Genomic DNA, 20,566 nt, shown 5'->3' with positions numbered 1-20,566 from the left:
GATGTGTGTGATGTCCTTAGGTTAGTTAGGTTTAAGTAGTTCTAAGTTCTAGGGGACTGATGACCACAGATGTTAAGTCCCATAGTGCTCAGAGACATTTGAACGGCAAGCAAAATTAAATGTCCTTAAGAAAATGGATGAGACACATCAACTCGATTATCATTTCTCATGACCAGTGATAAACGTGTTTGGATTTATTCCTTTCATAATTAAAAATTATTGTTTACTAACTGTGCATTATTGCCTCATTCTGCTCCATGTTACATTATTATCAGGAAAGTTGGTCATTAAACCGATTGTTCCAATGTATACTTACATTTAGGTTTTGTTTTTAATGTGTGGAGGGCTACGCTCAGCTGAAGTCGATAAAACGTAACATTCATCTAATTGTAGGTTATTATGCAGATTTCAGACGGAACTGATGAAAGATGTAGCAATAACGGTATTGAAATAACAGATGATCATCGAGAGGTCTGCGGTTATCATTCTGTTCAGATGTCAGTGAGACAGAAATTATGTGGGTGTAACTGAGGGCACCAAGAATTAGTTATGGGAAACCTTTCATTAGTTTAATGTTATTTGAAATCATTAATAAGGTTCGTTGGAAGTTGCTAAGTGCTCTCTTTCTTAAATACTAGATCAAAAACATTACGCGTATTTACGTGCCGTCAGTCAAGCTGCCTTAATAAAATTCCACGGTTGTTAACTGTATTACTTATCTTACTGGGATAAACTGTTAACATAAAAGTGGACGTCTCAATGAGTAAACTGTGACAGTATTTTAAATGTTTAATACGCGAGATACCTTCCCATGGTTGGCTTGCAAGCTGTAGAAAGATCACTAAAATGCGCCGATACAGAGTATCCCATCAAGTGGATAAAGCGACATCTGTGCGTAGAAACATGCACTACATGAACGCTGACGGCTGCGGCGTGCACACTGTGACCCGGAAGTTGCATATGCGCGGGAGCACCGCACGCGTGCAGAATTTCTGGCCGGCCCTGCTATAGCCCCTAACGAAAATGTATCCCACTATAAAATTGAGCTACATCAAATTTCCTACCAAAAGGTCCGTTTATTTTTTGGTGTTGGAGTAATAGTGCGCGTGTAGCAAGTGAGATGAAAATCTTGCGCGAGGTATTTGAAGGCGTTGCAGGTTGCATAAAACCTTCCGGTAGGGGCAGATGATTCACCCTGAAGCAGTTCACTGCACATGTTGCCGCCGGACCTGTCGCCTGCCACTGGCGCGGCCGGAGCCCCGGGTCCCCACCTGCGGTGATTAGGATGCGTGGCGCGTGGGCAGCAGGGCCCGTGTTTGCCGCACACGCGTGCCGGGACACACACGGTACAGGCCGTGTGGCGGCCGGCGTCTGCCGCCCGGCGTGCGGCGCCGCCACAGCTCCGGTATGCGCGGCGCGCCGGTCGTGCGCCGCTGGAACGCCTGTCTGCTGTGCGCACAGTGGCTGGCTGGGCACACAAGGCGCCGCCGGACCCTGCTGCCGTATATACCCTGCCTGAGGCGTCTGACTACATGCTTTATGACATCCTCACGCCGATTTGGAAATCGTTGCACATGTCTGAAACTAAAATCTACTGCCGGAAACAGTCGATACCCTGTATGCTCAAGCCTGTCCCAAAAGCAGCCGTCCTCATGTCGTCCAGTGTGTGAGGAGATTTCCTGCGACGACGCCCGTTTAGCTTCAGTCCGCCCAGAGCCCTTTCAGTTGTGTTCATATAAGCAGATACCGCAGGCCACTCCATTCCTGGTCGTTCTCCAAGGAACAGGTCCAAAGGAGCAGCTTACTAAACTGGACAAAAGGCTTGGTTCAAGCCTTGGTCTCGCTCAGTCGGTCTCGTTCTTTTACGGGTGGTGCCCCTTTGCTCGTTTCAGTTCCGCCGTTCCTCGATCACTGTCTTGTAGGTCATTTCGTTCAGTGCGTTCATATGTCCTTGTTTAGACCAGCCAGGGTAGCTTAGAGCGCTAACGCGCTGCTTCCTGGAGTTGGGTAGGCGCGCCGGACCCGGATCGAATCCACCCGGCGGATTAACTACGAGGACCGATGTGCCGGCCAGCCTGGATGTGGTTTTTATGCGGTTTTCCGCATCCCGCTAGGTGAATACCGGGCTGGTTCCCACTTTCCGCCTCGGTTAGACCTGTCGGACATTTGAAACACATCCGCACTATTTCACAATTTGCACTAGATGCAGACAGCTGGGGTACACTGATTCCATCCCTGAAGGTACAGGATGGCGGCAGGAAGGGCACCTGGCCACCCCTAACGCTAACACTGCCAAATCCGTTGTAACCACGCCGACCTTGCGATAGCTGCTGGACTATGGCGTACGCGAAAGAAAGAAAGAAAGTTCATATGTCCTTGTTTAAACAGTTCTCGAAATGTCGACTTCTGGTTCTTTGCTAATGCTGCGTAGCGCCCGCGACCTCTAATTTGTAGCTTCACTATAATCATGTATTAAAATTAAAACAAGATGTCCCGCATATCTGGAGCTCGTTTTTCGACATACTAGTTCATATTTTTGTATGCAAAAAGGCCGCAATTCCCACTTTAGATTTTGTTAATAGTATTTATCATCGACAAGGTACAAATTTGTATACACGTGGTGTTCCAGAAATGTTGCGACAAACTTCTAGGGTTGTAGAGGGAGTCTTGATGAATAAACCGAGAATACGAACCAGTGTACATAACCGTCATCTAGCGACGCTACAGAGCGTCGAAGTTGTAGGCGCCAGCACCTGCCACTACACCCCCCTTTGGCACCAAACGTCTCGTAGTACGTACACGGAACGCCTCGCATTGTTGTTTGTTATTCAGTGAGCGCTACTAATTGCCACGATAGGCAGTGGGAAAGGTGGAGCCTAGCTGCTGCGTTGAAAGGCAGTCAAGATGGTATACTCAGTGACAAAACAATGCAGTAGACTTTAATAGAAATATTGACCCTTAGACAATGTGTCTAATACTGTATTTTAAATACGACAGTGTGCCATCTTAGGCACTGTATAACAATTATAGCACTTGATAATGGCACTTTGAAGCCGAAATCATGATCGTGTAAATGTAACACTGCAAATAAAAAACTGTCTAATAGTGGTACTGACTATAAAGAAATATATTAGGACTGTGGCCCACATTATGAAAAAATTATTAGAAAGGAAGTGTCTCCCAAGAATATGACACTCTGTTGCCCCAGTGGATAACTGTATGACGGTGTCGAACATGGTTTTCCATCCGCGGTTTATTTTTCTCCTCTCAAATCTCCCATGTTTTTCGGCGTACAGGCAGAAAAAAACTGCAGATGGGAATCTTGCCCGAAACCGTCCGCTGAGAATATCGCATTAATAGGGGACAAGGCGTAGCAGCTAGCTCCATCTTCTTCACTGACCGTCGTGGCAATCAGTCGCGATCACTGAGTAACAAAAAACAATGCGAGACGTTCCGCTTACGGTCCGTCAGTGTACAAAGTCACGCTAGCTGCAGAATGAGTACCCTAGTAGCAGGCGCCTGTATCTTCGAAACTCTGTAGCGTCACTGTACGACGTTTCCGGATAAGGGTTCCTATCCTCGATTCCTTCCTCAATACACTCTCCACAATCTTTCGAAGTACGTTGCAACATAAGAAAGTAGTTTATCCTGCGTATTTCCAGTCAGTTATGAGTTGTGGAGTCATTTTATGGAGAACCTCAACGTACAAAGATAGTATTTTCAGAAAACAGAAGAGTGTTATGGCAGTTATATCTGGTGTTGGTGCTAGGAAGAGCAGCAGAGACCTCTGTGGGAAAAATATCTGCTATTTCCCCAACTGCCTAACGATCTATGTTAATGTCTTTCTGTCAATAGAAATATCTCTGAAATTACAATGAAATGAATACCCCTAGCTGCATACAGGTGTTGATATAAGTCAACGGGCACAGTTGAAAACGTGTGCCTCGACCGGGACTCGAACCCGGATGTCCTGCTTACATGTCAGATGCTCTGTCCAGCTGAGCCACCGAAGACACAGAGGATAGATCGACTGCAGGGACTTATCTCTGTCACGCCTTCCGTGAGACCCACATTCGCAACTTATTGTCCCGCACTACATTCATAGTGCCGCTGCCCATCATACTCATGACTCGCGGCTTTACTGCCGATTCCCGTAACAGTCTTCCAGAGGCTGACGTCAGAACAGAAATGAGTCGGATGCATGGTTACGCATGTGTTCAACAATCTGTCTTAGGGGTAATATGTTGGAATTTAAGACTAAATTAAAGCATTTCTTAATGACCAATTCATTTTATTTTATTGCACTTCCTTGACTTCTTTTCACATACCACTGATGCTTCTCGTGGGACCTTTGGAATACAGCTAACGTAAAGGAGAAAGCACTTTCCGATTTGTGATAACAACAAATAAATGCTGACAAATACCAAGGAACAATAGTGTTCTGTCATGTGTTTGTTCCTAACGTGGGCAGTGAAAAATCAAGGACCGTACGAAAGTCTCGAAAATTCGGATCCTATTGTATATTAATGACCTGGCAGACAATACTAATAGTAACCTGTATCAGTTCGGACAGACTTATCTGGAACCGGTTTTGACAGACCATGATTCTTCTTGCATAGAAATTCTGCCTCTATACTGACTGAAGGCCTATCTCTGCCGGCCGCGGTGGCCGAGCGGTTCTAAGAGCTTCATTCCGGAACAGCGCGACTGCTACGGTCGCAGTTTCGAATCCTGACTCGGGCATGGATGTGTGTGATGTCCTTAGTTAGGTTTAAATAGTTCTAAGTTCTAAGGGACTGATGACCTCAGAAGTTAAGTCCCATAGTGCTCAGAGCCATTTGAACCATTACCAGCCTCGAGCCAGCAAGTCTCATGAACCGACGCAAGTGTCTCACTCATAGTGAACAACTACCAGGAAATACAACACAGAGATGGTTGCGGACATGCACACTGAAGTGAGGTGGTGCACCATGATGTATCCATATCCTCTCACGAGCAGCCAAGCTACGTTCTCCAACAACTCAGGTAGAACTCTTTGCGCGAACTTCAACTACAGATAGCGATTCAGACGGCCAGGTAGAAGCTATGGCGCAGTGACACTTTCGCCCACTATGGCAGCCCACATATTCACAGCAAAGCGTACTTGCTGGTATGACTCCACTACAGCGTGAGGTTCAAATGGTTCAAATGGCTCTAAGAACTATGGGACTCAACATCTGAGGTCATCAGTCCACTAGACTTAGAACTACTTAAACCTAAGTAACTTAAGGATATCACACACCTCCAAGCCCGAGGCAGGATTCGAACCTGCGACCGTACCAGCAGCGCTGTTCCAGACTGAAGCGCCTAGAACCGCTCGGCCAAAGCGGCCGGCACAGCGTGAAGGTTTTAGTCATCCCACACATGGCTATTAGTGATGTTCGAATCACCATCACGATCAAATGAGGCCTCGTCACTAACACACGATTTGGAGGAAATCTGGTCGATCAATCCATTGTCGTAGCAACCACTGACTCAATACAACGTCAGTCGCAAGCTTTGCCAGGATTCGTTGTCGTTGTGGGTAATATGGGTATAATTGTTGTTCGTGGACCTCACACGCTAGTGCGTGCAGCACCCATTCCACGTACAGTTCGGCGAGTTTTTGTTGTGGGGTTCGCTGCAAAACGTTCCACCACCTCCTCTTCAAAATCGGGTGTGCAGGTGGTCCTCATGTTGCCAGCTCCCTCGTTTCTTATTTCCCGTGAACCAGTCTGCCGCATTCGTTGATGGAGAGAAATAAACACTGGTCGTGACGGATAAAGCCTGTTCGGAAATCGTTCCCCGTACAGCCTTTCAGCACTGAGAGCACTGCAACGTACTTCCCCTTACACAGGGTGCTTGTCAGTGAGTTCTGCGAAACTGTGCCGGTGCTGCCCCATCGTATTGTACTGTTCGTCTCTGAGTACCATTAAGTAATGAATGGGTCTGTCGTTGATTCACAGCACGTTCTGTCATGGGGCAATGTTAATATGACACAACAGAGCCATCTTATGCACAAGTAAAGTAAACAAAACCAGCATCACGACTTCCTCCTTGTTTCCTTGCAGGAGAAAGGAATGTACATGTAAATAAACAGCACAGTACGTATAAACTTCTACGTCTGTTTATAGTTCAATTCTTTTATCTCGGCGGCTCGCAAATGCCCGCCCAGACGCGGGAGATAGCTGCGTTGCCAGTTGCACACGCCGAGAGAAGCAGCGCCATAGTATAGTATAGTTCGCAAACTTACGTTTAGGGGCGAGCGCGCAGTTTATGACGTAAAGCCACCACGGCCGCATTAACCCTTTCGCTGCTTCAGAGACGTGCTTCCCGCATTCCGCGCGATTTTGTCATCACAGCACTGCTCGCCTGTGCAGACACATGGTGTTCCGACTGCTTTGACACACTTATCATTCGATTTCACAAAAACTATTTGGCCCAAAAATTTAATTTTTACACATCTTCTTGACTGATACCTTCCCCCATAAATGACTTAATTTTGTTTCGATGTTCAACGCATTTATTGTGCAGCATTAAATGTAGAAAACCATTGCACGAAATTTTGAAGAGTTTTCAGAGGTAAAAGTCCACAGCGTATACTTTCCGTATGGTCGATTTTAGTTGCTACTAGAATTTTCAAAAAATTACATTCAAACGAATAAAATTCATGAAGTAAGACACTTCGATATTGTTTTTAAGTAAAGAAAATATTTAGCATCAAACAAGATCTGAATTCACAACCTTTTGCTTAGCAGCCAAACACCTTAACCATTACACTAACGCAGCTCAGCATTCAACTGGATTCTTGGAGGAATTTAAAGAGTCACGCAAAATACCGACAAACACTGTTGGTATGACTATGAATTACTCACGTTTCGTCGAAGGAGAATAGGAAATAAACAATTACCGCTGTTCTTTACTGCGAAAAAGCGGTTAGTGAGAAAGAATTTCCTTGCTATCGCCTGAATTAGGAGGCTGTTTGCTTGCGTGGCTTAATTAATTAATAGAATATGAAGCAATTGGTATAAAGAATGCGTTTTCCAAACTTTCTTGTATAGAAAGTCTGCTATCAAGACATTGCTTTTGTTCAATTACTTTACTTATGACTGAACATTTCTTAAACTGAAGACACTCGTCCGTGCTCTGTACTGCAGTCGAACTCTGGCAACGTCGTTCTCTGTTCATTGGCTGACTGTGTTTCGTGACGTCAGATGCGCAGAACGAACCTAAACTCGGCCGCCGTCGTAAATGACGCGCACTTTAGTTGTAAAAAAGGTGGAAAACTGCAATGCTAGACAAAACGGTAGACAAGTTTACTTCCACTTTTCCTTAAGCTGGCTTCTTTGACCCCATGTTCCCTTCCTCAGATTGTTCAGTGGACCATTCTCTAAGTGCTGTTACATTTCTGCACCGTCTTACGGAAACACCGTGTGTATGAAGATGTAGATCTCAGAAGTGCAATTACATGGTGGTAATTGAAACAGTTTTACGTGGCATGACAAGTGCATCTGACCAAAAGCTGACAGCACGGCAGAGACGAAGTGCCGGAAGAATGCTGCTCTTTAGCTCCATCGCCAGTACTGGTCCCGATGCGCTTCGGCGCAGCCCTCGCTGTGTCCTCGGCCGGGGCGGCAGTAATGGCACTTGACGCATTTGCGCTACGCGCTCCAGCTCTGTGGTCAGTGACGTCTGAACTACAGCGGGCGCTGCCTCCTCCCTCCGTCCCTCCCGGACCCCCACTGACTCTCTTGTGGTAGGAGGGCCGCCGCCGTGATGGAGTGCATGTTTGCCGAATGCTAGTAATACCATTAACGAGCTGTTTAATCGCCTGCCATCCATTGTGCCGGCCGAGGCAATTCGCTACTGGCCGGCCCGGCTCGGCACGGGACAGTCTATTGTGATTCAGGCGAAAACCCGGCGTATGATTAATTCACTTTGTCCGGCCGCCGAATGCCGGGCGTGGCACGCCGCCATTTATAATTCAGGCTGCTGCTGACAGATTTCGGAGAAAAGGGAAATTTCATTTCTCTATTACGTTCCGCGCGCCGAAGAGGAGGGATTGGTCTCGTGCTGCTCCGACAAAGCTCCTCAGGGGAAATGAGGAGGGCCAGATTCGCACTCTGCTCCGCTATACCCCGCGTGCTTTCTTTTTGCATTTTAATTTCTGAAGTTGGCTGTATTCCTGCCGACTTCCCCTGCGAGAGCCGTGTTTTAGGAGTGTTTTTCTCTTTTCCAACGTCTCTCCTTACGTTCATCCGATTTTGTGTGTGTGTGTGTGTGTGTGTGTGTGTGTGTGTGTGTGTTGTGCGAGAGTGTGTGTGTCCATCTAACAGAGACCTAACGTAGAAAATCGCCGCCGATGCGCGAAGGATTATTGCTTGAAAGTGTTCTTCTACACTACTGGCCATTAAAATTGCTACACCACGAAGATGACGTGCTACAGACGCGAAATTTAACCGACAGGAAGAAAATGCTGTGATATTCAAATGATCAGCTTTTCAGAGCATTCACACAAGGTTGGCGCCGGTGGCGACACATACAACGTGCTGACATGAGGAAACTTTCCAACCGATTTCTCATACACAAACAGCAGTTGACCGACGTTGCCTGGTGAAACATTGTTGTGATGCCTCGTGTAAGGAGGAGAAATGCATACCATCACGTTTCCGACTTTGAAAAAAGGTCGGATTGCAGCCTATCGCGATTGCGGTTTATCGTATTGCTGCTCGCGTTGGTCGAGATCCAATGACTGTTAACAGAATATAACCCTGCCGAATCGATTGATTCGGGAGGGTTATACGGAACTCCGTGCTCGATCCCAACGGCCTCGTATCACTAGCAGCCGGGATGACAGGCACCTTATCCGCATGGCTGTAACGGATAGTGCAGCCACGTCTCGATCCCTGAGTCAACAGATGGGGACGTTTACAAGACAACAAACATCTGCACGAACAGTTCGACGACGTTTGCAGCAGCATGGACTATCATCTCGGAGACCATTTCTGCGGTTACCCTTGAAGCTGCATCACAGACAGGACCGCCTGCGATGGTGTACTCAACTACGAACCTGGGTGCACGAATGGCAAAACGTCATTTTTTCGGATGAATCCAGGTTCTGTTTACAGCATCATGATAATCGCATCCGTGTTTGACGACATCGCGGTGAACGCACATTGGTAGCGTGTATTCGTCATCGCCATACTGGCGTATCACCCGGCATTATGGTATGGGGTGCCATTGGTCACACGTCTCGGTCACCTCTTGTTCGCACTGACGGCACTTTGAACAGTGGATTTCAGATGTGTTACGACCCGTGGCTCTACCCTTCATTCGATCCCGGCGAAACACTACATTTCAGCAGGATAATGCACGACCGCATATTGCAGGTCCTGTACGGGCCTTTCTGGATACAGGAAATGTTCGACTGTTGCCCTGGCCAGCACATTCTCCAGATCTCTCACCAATTGAAAATGTCTGGTCAATGGTGGCCGAGCAACTGGCTCGTCGCAATACGCCAGTCACTGCTCTTGATGAATTGTGGTATCGTGTTGAAACTGCATGGGCAGCTGTACCTGTACACGCCATCCAAGCTCTGTTTGACTCAATGCCCAGGCGTATCAAGGCCGTTATTATGGCCAGAGGTGGTTGTACTAGGTACTGATTTCTCAGGATCTATGCACCCAAATTGGGTGAAAATGTAATCACATGTCGGTTCTAGTAGTAGTGTAGTTTTAAATGTGCATCTGACTGCCTGCCTAAGCGTAATTTGTACAATGATTACAGTTGAAGAGGTATAGATTTTTTATTATTAATTTACTCGAGTCAGAAGCCGTATAAAACTCTGTCACATGACGGGAAAATTTTAAGGGCTACTATGAAAACAACAATAGTAGTAATAGAGCAATTTACATAAATTTACGTTTACAAAAGTTTATATAGCCGAGCACATATAGGATACGTTGGGGATACCTTCTGCAGCACGTCACATGCACCATTGACCACACAGCAGCTGTTAATCACGCTGGTTGAGGAATGGCAAGCATTGCTACGAAAATCCTTACTAACTTTGTGGCCGTCGTGGGAGCACGCTGTAGAACGTTTATTGCCTTTCGTGCTGATCACACAGCCTACTGACAACCATGTGTCGCATTTTGTAGTGTCCATGGGACGAAACAAATCCTTGCGACTTCAGGACAGTTATTGTCTTTGAATAAAAGGTGTCATTTCTGTACGTCTCATTGCATACTTCGTTCACTTAGCTTCAGTACTATACTGTAGCTGTTCATCCTATGGACTGGCGTCAAAAACAGTAAATTATTGGGGAGGGGGGGGGGGGGTAAGGGTGGATGACAACTCAACAGATAAAGTATAGATCACGACGGGGTCTGAAACGGAAACTCCCTTGGAGAAGATCTGAAAAACTTTAGACCTAAAAACAATTTTTGGAGCATTTTGGATGCCTCAGACCGTACACTTCAGTGGCACATAACACTCGTAGGGCAATCCAATTTAAGCCTGGGTAAAAACGTATTTTCCCTAGAGTGTAAGAGTTTTGAAACATTTAAATTTCTCGACAGTGTGTGTGTGATTAGTATGTATTACGTTCTAAGCGACTGCAAAAACTATTTCAGCTTGAATGATTTTTGAAACTAAATTGTGCTTGATTCATAATTCGTAGTCGTACCAACACAGTGCCTCAAAAATCCTTTAAAAAAATTGTGGTAAAATCTTTTAAAATACCTCTAGAGTCCACTCTTAGCTGCTAATCGTCGTTTATTGCCGAATCAAGGCACAACAACTCGTTTCGCAATAATATATCGCATCTTCATGTTAAATTTCGCTGGATAATATTAAGCCAACGTTCTATAAGGTAAATATCCTGGCATCATCCAACTTATATGACGATGCTTTAAAATTCAGGATAAAATTGAAACATCCCCTTAGAAAATTATAAATTTATGAATGACAGTGCTGGGAAACCTCTACGTTATTTGATTTTCGAAGAGCTGAGCAAAACTGAACGTACTCCGACATTTCTCTCTTTACTTATTCTGATCAACACTAAACTGACACACAATATTTTTAGCGCAACGCAATCTTTCAATAATCCCTATAAATGAATGGTCCTGACTAACAAGAACCTATACCTTTCATGAATCACTTACCTCACAAAAATCTTCTTTACTCGAACTACTGGAATACAGCAAGCGCCAATACTGCCAGCTAAACAAAAGATTCTAACTACTGAAGGCACTAACTACTGATAGGCATAGTTAGCATATGAAAGGTTTTGATAGAGAACAAACAATGTATTTACAGAATGAGATTTTCACTCTGCAGCGGAGTGTGCGCTGATATGAAACTTCCTGGCAGATTAAAACTGTGTGCCCGACCGAGACTCGAACTCGGGACCTTTGCCTTTCGCGGGCAAGTGCTCTACCAACTGAGCTACCGAAGCACGACTCACGTCCGGTACTCACAGCTTTACTTCTGCCAGTACCTCGTCTCCTACCTTCCAAACTTTACAGAAGCTCTCCTGCGAGTCGTGCTTCGGTAGCTCAGTTGGTAGAGCACTTGCCCGCGATAGGCAAAGGTCCCGAGTTCGAGTCTCGGTCGGGCACACAGTTTTAATCTGCCAGGAAGTTTCATATCAGCGCACACTCCGCTGCAGAGTGAAAATCTCATTCTGGAAACATCCCCCAGGCTGTGGCTAAGCCATGTCTCCGCAATATCCTTTCTTTCAGGAGTGCTAGTTCTGCAAGTTTCGCAGGAGAGCTTCTGTAAAGTTTGGAAGGTAGGAGACGAGGTACTGGCAGAAGTAAAGCTGTGAGTACCGGACGTGAGTCGTGCTTCGGTAGCTCAGTTGGTAGAGCACTTGCCCGCGAAAGGCAAAGGTCCCGAGTTCGAGTCTCGGTCGGGCACACAGTTTTAATCTGCCAGGAAGTTTCATATCAGCGCACACTCCGCTGCAGAGTGAAAATCTCATTCTGGAAACATCCCCCAGGCTGTGGCTAAGCCATGTCTCCGCAATATCCTTTCTTTCAGGAGTGCTAGTTCTGCAAGTTTCGCAGGAGAGCTTCTGTAAAGTTTGGAAGGTAGGAGACGAGGTACTGGCAGAAGTAAAGCTGTGAGTACCGGACGTGAGTCGTGCTTCGGTAGCTCAGTTGGTAGAGCACTTGCCCGCGAAAGGCAAAGGTCCCGAGTTCGAGTCTCGGTCGGGCACACAGTTTTAATCTGCCAGGAAGTTTCATATCAGCGCACACTCCGCTGCAGAGTGAAAATCTCATTCTGGAAACATCCCCCAGGCTGTGGCTAAGCCATGTCTCCGCAATATCCTTTCTTTCAGGAGTGCTAGTTCTGCAAGTTTCGCAGGAGAGCTTCTGTAAAGTTTGGAAGGTAGGAGACGAGGTACTGGCAGAAGTAAAGCTGTGAGTACCGGACGTGAGTCGTGCTTCGGTAGCTCAGTTGGTAGAGCACTTGCCCGCGAAAGGCAAAGGTCCCGAGTTCGAGTCTCGGTCGGGCACACAGTTTTAATCTGCCAGGAAGTTTCATATCAGCGCACACTCCGCTGCAGAGTGAAAATCTCATTCTGGAAACATCCCCCAGGCTGTGGCTAAGCCATGTCTCCGCAATATCCTTTCTTTCAGGAGTGCTAGTTCTGCAAGTTTCGCAGGAGAGCTTCTGTAAAGTTTGGAAGGTAGGAGACGAGGTACTGGCAGAAGTAAAGCTGTGAGTACCGGACGTGAGTCGTGCTTCGGTAGCTCAGTTGGTAGAGCACTTGCCCGCGAAAGGCAAAGGTCCCGAGTTCGAGTCTCGGTCGGGCACACAGTTTTAATCTGCCAGGAAGTTTCAATGTATTTACATTTAATAATGATATCCAGTATTACAAATTTACTCTTTCTTATACAGACACGTCCAGATCGTCCGGTCTCAAAATTCCGCCATCTCTCTCCCCACATCCACCACTGCTGGCGGCTCACCTCCAACTGCGCAACGCTACGCGCTGTTCACATCCAACTGCCCAACACTACAATAGCGAAAATTCCAACAATGCCAACCAGCCACAGACTACACACAGCACAGCCAGTGATTTTCATACAGAGCGCTACGTGGCGTTACGAACACAAAAACCTAAACAGTTTACTTTACTCCAGAAGAATTTTTAGAATGTCTACTTGATTAAGCTTGGATTTATTCGTTCAAAGTGTCATTTTTTGTCACCTAAGACTGAAGAAATTGAAACTGATTTTCAGCGTTTGTTGAGGAGGGAGGGGACATGTTCTCCCTGTCCCAAACGCCCATGACGCTATGTATGGCCTGTGTTCCAGCGAGTTATGTTACGTGGCAGTGAGGCACCATGCGAAACTTACTTGCGTCCTTAAGTTTCGCAGACCATTCAACGAACGGGAGTGGGCGTCCCACCACACCTGCCAGTAGGATATGTGTGTGTGTGCGTGTGTGTGTGTTTCTGTGAGGTCAGGAACCTGCGTACGGCGCGTGGAGCCGGAATAGGCGTGCCAGGTCAGGTTGTGGTGACTCACAAACCGGTCGCCCGTTACGCTGAGGCGCCGGTGCTTCTCTTCCACAACCTGTTCCACAGCGCCTCGTCCAGGGAGCAAGCGGCCCCGGAAGTTTTCAGCACTTCGCTTGTGGCTTGGATTTACAGTTCGTGAGCTAGCGCAGTCTTGCGTGTTCTGAGCGTACCCCAGCGTAGCAAACTCAGCCATCCGAATACCAGAATTATTACAGCGTACACAGTTCTGACACCCAAACACCCAGATGTCAGACACTCAGATGGGTGCCGAACGTTGTATGACAGTAGAGTGTGAGCCAAAACACCGATTTAGTTTGTGTTGTGTGCTGTCGTCCAGTAACTATCACCAAAGCTACGGAGCACAGGAAAAGCGTATTGTGAGTGACCGTATTGGTGAGATGGTAGCGCGATCCGGTCGTCGTACCAAAGGTCCGTGTTGAAATCCCACTGACGACAATCTCTTTTTAGCTGTTAATGCGTGAAACTGTTATATAGGAGAACATATTCCTGGTATGCAAAAGGAAGTTTCGAATCTTATTTATTACTAATTATCATTAATACTATTACTTCAGCATGTGTGGTGCAACAGCTTCTTTATTTTTCTGTTCTGCTCGTATATTCTGTGAAGGTACAAACGTACTCTATAGGTTTACTACTTTGAAACAAACGAAGCGAAAGCAGACTGCCAAGAGAACATTGCTGTAAATTCCAAAGAGCCCTTTTACATGTTATCAACATGTTGTCCGATTGAACACTTTCTTACATAATACAGTAAAAAAATTTGTCGTTACTTTTTTTTATCTCATTTTGTTCGTTATTGTTCGTTGCATTTGTTCGGGACGGACATCCCATGACACCTGTTTGAGTTCATCGTTGAACCATTTAGTCAGTGCGGTATTGCAGAAGGCAGCTAACCCTCTGACCGAACACTCTGAACTGTCGGGTCGGCGACGTTTGAACCCGAGACTCTTATGACGAAGACCTAACGCTCGCCGGCCGTTGTGACCGAGCGGTTCTAGGCGCTTCAGTCCGGAACCGTGCTGCTGCTGCTGCGGTTGCAGGTTCGAATCCTCCCTCGGGCATGGATGTGTGTTAGGTTAGTTAGGTTTAAGTAGTTCTAAGTCTTAGGGACTGATGGCCTCAGATGTTAAGTCCCATAGTTCTTAGAGCCATTTGAACCATTTGAATCTAACACTCTACCAGCTTCGCCGCGGAAGCTACTTGTGTCAAAAACTCACAGTTATGCTCTTCATGTACTCCGTAGTTTCGGCGTTACTTTTGCTTAACGTTTACGCCGGTTCTGCTGGACGACAGCACACAGTACGAACGAAATCAGTGTTTCGCTTGGTACTCTATTGACAAACAATGTTTGGTACCGTTTTGCATCTCTGACATGTGGAGGTTTGGGTGTGAGAGCTCTGAAAAGTGGACAGGATGTAACCTTCCCACAAAAATGTAGGAAGACTATAATTTGAATGTTAACAAGAATACAACCTAACGTAACCTCCCAGCAAATAAATTCAATGACAATGACCATTAGACAAAAATTAGCAATCTGACCCAAGTATAAGTTCCTCACAAACAAACAAAAATCAAAGTCAATTCAGTGATAAGAAAATCTCAGTGATAATGAAATTTCAATTAAAGCGAAATATCGGTCTTTGGCCCTGTGTAAAAAAATCATAATTAATTTCTTACCTCATTCGAAACTGCATGTCAAAGTTCTGCTCTTATTGTTGGCCACGGCTTGGAAGAAATGCATCGTAAGTATTATTTTTTTTTAATTTAAGGGAAACTTTTCTTTAAGGAAATGCAAGGGAAATATTATTGCAAAAAAGGATTGTTTGTTAAAAATGCTTAGTTTGAAATCAAATTATTATTGGGGCGATTCTTAAAGAAATTAATTACACTTGCGATCCATTACAATACATTATTAGCTGAGCGTAAAGCTTATTTAAAAATATACCTCGTCCTGAATCTTGACCAGAGCCATGTCCGCGTCCGCCGACTCGTCACACAACTCGACTATCTCTCGCGCGCTACTAGCACTGACGGCTTACGTGCAACTGCACTGTAAACTCGCAACCGACTGCCTCCTCTCGCGGCTCGCTACTCACTGCTACTGCATCTCGCAACAAACTGAACTCTATGCTCTCTGGTCAGAGATTGTGCAATGCCTCACCATCGCCGCCACACAATACAGTATACGTGTTTCAAGGATGTATAGAGGCGTTATACAAAGGAAACGAACTTGAAGACAATGTTATAGTTACACGAATGTGTGGTGTCTGTTCTTTCTGACATGAGGACTGCTGATATGTGATGCTTGGTGGGAGTGTTGGGCGGCAGGGAGGCGTACCGAGAAACTCCGAGGAGTTGCATTAAATGCTGTGTCCGGATGGCGCAGTGATTAACGCAATTGTCTTGTAAGCAGGAGATCCCACGTGCGAGTCCTGGATCAGCACACATTTCCACTCACCGCCGCTGATTTCGCATGAAATCCCGATGCAGCTGATATCAATAATTCCTTTCCTTTCTCCTCCTTTCACATTCGATTTAGATCATGTTATAGTTATTTTTTCTCTTTTTGTAATTCTCTCTCTGTCCTCCTGGGAGTAGAGTGGGCTGATTAAGATCCGGCTGACACTTTGACAATCGGTCATGTGAAACTTTCGATTACTTAGAATGCCAGCCATTGTGAGTATCTTTTATTGAGATGACTAGAACATTTAACTATATTTCTTTCCTTTTCTGTCAGGCTCTATAGCTGAGTGGTTACCGCAGCTGACAGCCATATGTTGGACCCGGATGCGATTCCCAGTGCTACCAGGGATTTTTCCTTGGTGGGAGGCCTGGAACGGGGTGCACTTAGCCTCGTGATGCCAATCTAGGAGTTACTTGACCCAGTAGTAGCGGCTCCAGGTCATGGAAACTTACAACGGCGGGAGAGCGGTGTGCTGACCCCACACAACTCCATATAGAATTCTACGACGCTATTGGCAAAGGACGACACGGCATTCGGTCGGTACTGATGGGTCTCTGGACGGAGTTTACGTTTACGAAACTTTTCTGAAAACCTGAAGCTCTTTCTCGTGTTTTACACATTTCCAGCGTCTTTGACCGTCAACATCCTTTCCCTTACATTTTTAGTGAGTGTTAATTTTTGCAAAAAAGTAGGAAATGTGATACTAAATGCCATAGTTATTCGTACATATGTTTTGTTATTTAGACAGGAAAATAGATGGTGATGACCGAACTAGATACAAGAATGCAGCCTGGCGATGGTAATAAGACCGTTAGTGAAAAAGATGGAGTTGTTAACATTTATGTAACGTCGTTGTGGCTCGTAGGTCAGTGGAACCAAAAAAAAGTGTCATTAATGAAAACCTTCATAGTCAGCTTCAAGCATTCACCGCGGGACAAAAATATCTTAAGCATCTTTGGGCGGAATTTAAAGGTATTGTCCACCACATGCTAGAGAAATATGTGCCTAGCAAAAATATAGGAGTTCAACAAACATATTAGGAAGTTGCTGAGAAAGCAGAGTATTTTGCACAGTCGTTTAAAACGTAGTCACTGCCCCGCTAACAAACCAAAGTTATGCGAAATGAAAGCCGCAGTCAAAAGGTCAATGAGATATTCTTTTAACGAATTTGAAAGAAATATTTTATCTGCAGATTCTAAAAATAACCCCAAAAAATTTTGGTCGTACGTAAAATCTATGAACGCTACAAATAAATCAATACCTTCTCTTGCTGACAGTACAGGTAATGTAACGAGTGATGATAAACAGCAGGCTGAAACTCTAAACCTAGCTTTCAGAAACTCGTTTACGGTAGAGGACTGCAGCACCATTGCCCCTTTCACTTATCTAACGAAAGCAAGGATGTATGACATAGTGTTTAGTGTATGTGGGATTGTAAAACAGTTAAGATACTTTGACGCCAGAAAGGCATCTGGCCCAGACGGTATCCCCGTACGATTTTATGTTGAGTATGCACAAAAGATAACGTTCTACGAGTCGGGGCGTGGAATGTCAGAAGCTTGAACGTGGTAGGGAAACTAGAAAATCTGAAAAGGGAAATGAAAAGGCTCAATCTAGATATAGTAGGGGTCAGTGAAGTGAAGTGGAAGGAAGACAAGGATTTCTGGTCAGATGAGTATCGGGTACTATCAACAGCAGCAGAAAATGGTATAACAGGTGTAGGATTCATTATGAATAGGAAGGTAGGGCACAGGGTGTATTACTGTGAACAATTCAGTGACCGGGTTGTTCTAATCAGAATCGACAGCAGACCCACTCCGACAACGATAGTTCAGGTATACATGCCGACGTCGCAAGCTGAAAATGAACAGATAGAGAAAGTGTATGAGGATATTGAAAGGGTAATGCAGTATATAAAGGGGGACGAAAATCTAATAGTCATGGGCGACTGGAATGCAGTTGTAGGGGAAGGAGTAGAAGGAAAGGTTACAGGAGAATATGGGCTTGGGACAAGGAATGAAAGAGGAGAAAGACTAATTGAGTTCTGTAACAAGTATCAGCTAGTAACAGCGAATACCCTGTTCAAGAATCACAAGAGGAGGAGGTATACTTGGAAAAGGCCGGGAGATACGGGAAGATGTCAACTAGATTACATCATCGTCAGACAGAGATTCCGAAACCAGATACTGGATTGTAAGGCGTACCCAGGAGCAGATATAGACTCAGATCGCAATATAGTAGTGATGAAGAGTAGGCTGAAGTTCAAGACATTAGTCAGGAAGAATCAATACGCAAAGAAGTGGGATACGGAAGTACTAAGGAATGACGAGATACGTTTGAAGTTCTCTAACGCTATAGATACAGCAATAACGAATAGCGCAGTAGGCAGTACAGTTGAAGAGGAATGGACATCTCAAAAAAGAGTCATCACAGAAGTTGGGAAGGAAAACATAGGTACAAAGAAGGTAGCTGCGAAGAAACCTTGGGTAACAGAAGAAATACTTCAGTTGATTGATGAAAGGAGGAAGTACAAACATGTTCCGGGAAAATCAGGAATACAGAAATACAGGTCGCTGAGGAATGAAATAAATAGGAAATGCAGGGTAGCTAAGACGAAATGGCTGCAGGAAAAATGTGAAGACATCCAAAAAGATATGATTGTCGGAAGGACAGACTCAGCATACAGGAAAGTCAAAACAACCTTTGGTGACATTAAAAGCAACGGTGGTAACATTAAGAGTGCAACGGGAATTCCACTATTAAATGCAGAGGAGAGAGCAGATAGATGGAAAGAATACATTGAAAGCCTCTATGAGGGTGAAGATTTGTCTGATGTGATAGAAGAAGAAACAGGAGTCGGTTTAGAAGAGATAGGGGATCCAGTATTAGAATCGGAATTTAAAAGAGCTTTGGAGGACTTACGGTCAAATAAGGCAGAAGGGATAGATAACATTCCATCAGAATTTCTAAAATCATTGGGGGAAGTGGCAACAAAACGTCTATTCACGTTGGTGTGTAGAATATATGAGTCTGGTGATATACCATCTGACTTTCGGAAAAGTATCATCCACACAATTCCGAAGACGGCAAGAGCTGACAAGTGCGAGAATAATCGCACAATCAGCTTAACAGCTCATGCATCGAAGCTGCTTACAAGAATAATATACAGAAGAATGGAAAAGAAAATTGAGAATGCGCTAGGTGGCGATCAGTTTGGCTTTAGGAAAAGTAAAGGGATGAGAGAGGCAATTCTGACGTTACGGCTAATAATGGAAACAAGGCTAAAGAAAAATCAAGACACTTTCATAGGATTTGTCGACCTGGAAAAAGCGTTCGACAATATAAAATGGTGCAAGCTGTTCGAGATTCTGAAAAAAGTAGGGGTAAGCTATAGGGAGAGACGGGTCATATACAATATGTACAACAACCAAGAGGGAATAATACGAGTGGACGATCAAGGACGAAGTGCTCGTATTAAGAGGGGCGTAAGACAAGGCTGTAGCCTTTCGCCCCTACTCCTCAATCTGTACATCGAGGAAGCAATGACGGAAATAAAAGAAAGGTTCAGGAGTGGAATTAAAATACAAGGTGAAAGGATATCAATGATACGATTCGCTGATGACATTGCTATCCTGAGTGAAAGTGAAAAAGAATTAAATGATCTGCTGAACGGAATGAACAGTCTAATGAGTACACAGTATGGTTTGAGAGTAAATCGGAGAAAGACGAAGGTAATGAGAAGTAGTAGAAATGAGAACAGCGAGAAACTTAACATCAGGATTGATGGTCACGAAGTCAATGAAGTTAAAGAATTCTGCTACCTAGGCAGTAAAATAACCAAGGACGGACGGAGCAAGGAGGACATCAAAAGCAGACTCACTATGACAAAAAAGGCATTTCTGGCCAAGAGAAGTCTACTAATATCAAATACCGGCCTTAATTTGAGGAAGAAATTTCTGAGGATGTACGTCTGGAGTACAGCATTGTATGGTAGTGAAACATGGACTGTGGGAAAACCGGAACAGAAGAGAATCGAAGCATTTGAGATGTGGTGCTATAGACGAATGTTGAAAATTAGGTGGACTGATAAGGTAAGGAATGAGGAGGTTCTACGCAGAATCGGAGAGGAAAGGAATATGTGGAAAACACTGATAAGGAGAAGGGACAGGATGATAGGACATCTGCTAAGACATGAGGGAATGACTTCCATGGTACTAGAGGGAGCTGTAGAGGGCAAAAACTGTAAAGGAAGACAGAGATTGGAATACGTCAAGCAAATAATTGAGGACGTAGGTTGCAAGTGCTACTCTGAGATGAAGAGGTTAGCACAGGAAAGGATTTCGTGGCGGGCCGCATCAAACCAGTCAGTAGACTGATGACCAAAAAAACATCCGTCAAGCATCTGAGTGTGACTATTCGAAATGATCTCAAATGGAACGATCAGATTACACGAGTAACGGGTAAGGTGAACTCTAGATTGCAGTTTATTGGTAGAATCCTGAAGCGATGCAATCCTTCGACAAAGA

The sequence above is a fragment of the Schistocerca cancellata genome, chromosome 1 (assembly GCF_023864275.1).
Source record: "Schistocerca cancellata isolate TAMUIC-IGC-003103 chromosome 1, iqSchCanc2.1, whole genome shotgun sequence".
Taxonomy (NCBI): Eukaryota; Metazoa; Arthropoda; class Insecta; order Orthoptera; family Acrididae; genus Schistocerca; species Schistocerca cancellata.
Note: the sequence above shows the minus strand (reverse complement) of the source record.